The sequence below is a fragment of the Neophocaena asiaeorientalis genome, unplaced genomic scaffold, assembly GCF_003031525.2.
Source record: "Neophocaena asiaeorientalis asiaeorientalis breed wild unplaced genomic scaffold, Neophocaena_asiaeorientalis_V1.1 scaffold327, whole genome shotgun sequence".
In the NCBI taxonomy this organism is placed as follows: domain Eukaryota; kingdom Metazoa; phylum Chordata; class Mammalia; order Artiodactyla; family Phocoenidae; genus Neophocaena; species Neophocaena asiaeorientalis.
The window spans coordinates 4,584,183-4,587,581 of NW_020174560.1; positions in this window are offsets into that span (position 1 = coordinate 4,584,183).

Below are 3,399 nucleotides of genomic sequence, written 5' to 3' on the forward strand. Positions count from 1 at the left end.
TTGGGGGTTTAGATTTAAACACATGAATTTTTGGAGAACACAAATATTCAGTCCATAGCAGGCAAGATTAGGAAGCTAAAACCAGCTACCATCTCTAGGCTGATGGACAAATGGAAGAAGATGATGTTTCTGGAGCTCATGGACTGGTGTCACAGACAAAAGCTGGAATTCCAATGGACAGGTTCAGAGGGAGCAAAGCTATAAAGGAGATGCAGCAAGCATTAGGACTGAGGTAGGGGACAGGGAAGAAATATCTTGGCTTTTTTCCTTTCCTTCCATCTTCCAATTTCCTGCCGATGTCACCCACTGGGCAAATCTCAGCTGGAAGTCAGCTGTCAAGGAACCTGGTGAATGCAGCTTGAAAGAGTCAGTATCTCTACAATACAGAGGAGAGCAAGGTAGGAGAAGGAATGGATATGAGAACAAAAAGACTAAACAGTAATCAATTCTTTTTAACTTTAAAAATCAACTTTATTGAGGTATAATTTACATACAATACACTTATTTAAAATGTACACTTTGATTATTTTTGACAAATACACCTATATAACCACCCAGTCAAGATATCAAACATTCTAATCACCCCCACAAAATTCTGTCTTAATCCTTTGCCATGAATCATCCACCCCACATCAGTCCTAGGCAATCACTAATCTGATTTTTGTTACTATAGTTTTGCCTATTCTAGAATTTCATATAAATGGAATCATGGAGTATGTACTCTTCTGCGCCTGGATTGTTTTTACTCAGCATGTTTTTGAGATTCACCCACGTTTTTGTGTTTATCAGTAGCTGATTTTTTTTTTTTGCTGAGTTGTATTCCATTGTATGAATATACTATAATTTGTTTATCCGTTCATCTACTGATGGACATCTGGGTTATTTCCAAGTTTGAGCTGTTATGAATAAAATAAAGTTATTGAAAAAATTTATATACAAGGTTTTTTTGGTGATGTGTATCTGTGTATGTGTTTGGTGGATATGTTTTCATTTCTTGTGGGTAAATATTTGGGAGAGGGATTACTGGGTCATATAAGAAACTGCCCAACTCAACAATTCTCTTTAATCTTTTTTATTTTTTAAATTTTTATTCTTTTGGCCGCACTGTGCGGCTTGTGGGATCTTAGTTCCCTGACCAGGGATTGAGCCTGGGCCCTTGGCAGTGAAAGCACTGAGTCCCAGTCACTGGACCACCAGGGAATTCCCCTCTTTAATATTATAAATATCATCATTACAATGAATGTCCATGAAAGAACATGTGCATTTCCTCCAAAGAGCTAAGGGTTAGAGGGAGAACAATTCTTACGACAAATCTCAAAAAAAAAAAAACTTAAAAAAATTAAAAACACTTAATACATATGTTTTTTATAGCTCAATATTTTAAAATAGACAGCAAGAAAGGGGATTAGGGAAGTATAAGAGGAGAGGAACTGAAGAGGAAAGTAAAGCAATGCAAAATAATGACTAAAAAGACTTCTTGACGATGGCAAAATCATCTTACACAGCTGCTCTGAGATCCCAGCACTGCTGTCAGCAACCTTCTGGCAAAGCTACTCTGTCAAATGGATGCAATAGGATCCATACTGATCTTTTGTAAAGAAATATCTTTATTAAACTAAGCAAACACACCTCTCATTTATAGTAATGTGGAGGTGTAGCCTTTTTCTTTTAGTAGTAATGTTTCCCCAACATATAACACTTCCCTTTGATATGTGGGTTGAGTCATAAATTAATGTCACAAATGAATGTCATCTAGGTGAGGGGGGGCAACTACATTACAAAATAGGAAGGTGTAGCTTGATTTGAATTGTTACAGTTGGCAGCTATGTACTCTTGAACTAAATGTCATCATGTCTAATTCTGAGATATTAAATAGTTGTTGGAATGTAAAATTGTGGACATTTTGATGTTTTGCAGCCTTATAAGTTTTGTCAACCTTTTCTAGACATTCTGAAACGGAAATGAACAGGTGGATTGAAAACAAAGACAAATGAGGAATTTAGAGACTTTCTTGGCATCTCATAAAGGAGTTGCTCTACACTGGTGATGTTTTAAACAAAACACGTATAAATACATTTAGCTTGTCTGGAAACAGACTTATTTATTAGGTCTTTCCATTTACTTTTGAGACAAAAATAAGTAGTTACAGAGGACTCATATGCATTACTCACTATACGCTTTCTATCGTGTATTAATTAGTCTCAAGCTAGGAGAGAATGGATGTCTATTTTACATGATGCCATAATGTACATTAGTGAGATCAACCCATTTACTCTTAAAATAACGGTATCACGTCAGGGATTTAGAATACAGTATTATATGAAAACAGTTGGCAGGGAGACTCCTTCTGCCATTAATAACTGACTAGAAATGGTATTTCAGACCCTAAATCCAACTGAAACCCAGAAACAATAAATGGAGAGGATGGGGTGGATATTTTGTGAACATGTTTTTCACAGTAGAGAAAGAATCACTATATTTTTGCTGAATTGTATGTTGCCGTGGACATGGCAGTATGCAGTAATGATGCTGTCATGTATACAGCTGTATAGCAACACAGCTTCTCCCTCTCCCACCCCCCTCAGTAAGGCTTAAAGATAGTAGGTTTGTGTGTAGTTTGGTAAAAAAATTAGAATAATTTAAAGTTCTTTCAGTTTCAATCTACAAAAGAAAAAGGCTCAGGGGGATGGGGAAGAAGAGCAAACAAAATGTACCAAAAAATACATATTATGTGATAAAGTCTAATATATATTACACAGACACTAAAGAAGGGTGTCTTGGTGTGCTGGAAAACTGATGGCTTTGCAGTGGAAAGACCTGGATTTAGTCCTTGTTACATCACTTGTGTGTGACCTTGAGCAAAGTCACAATGTATTTAAGTCTCAGTTTTCTCATCTATAAAATGGAATCATGGTAGTATCTTCTAACTTGAGGCACTATTGTAAGGATTAAAGGGATGAAAATGACTCGTAAACTATAAAGCCCTTTAAAAATCAGGCTTTATAGACGTATTATTACACTGTGGAATCTTCAGAGGCAGAGCAGAGTACAGGAAAAAGGGTCTAGACAGGCTTTGGAAGCTTACAACCTGGGTTTTAATTCCAATGCCACGGCTAGTAGCTTTGACACCTTGAAAAGAGGAAATGTACTTAGGGACTTCCCTGGTGGTCCAGTGGCTAAGACTTCGTGCTCCCAATGCAGGGGGCCCGGGTTCCACCCCACCTGCCGCAACTAAAAGATCCTGCACGCGACCGGGCAGCCAAATAAATAAATAAATATTAAAAAAAAAAAAGGAGTGTACTTAATCCTGTTTCCTCTTTTTGAGAAATGAGGATAACACCACTTTCTTCACAGAATCAAATGAGAGAATGTAGGCAAAGGAAACTACCAAATGGTAGG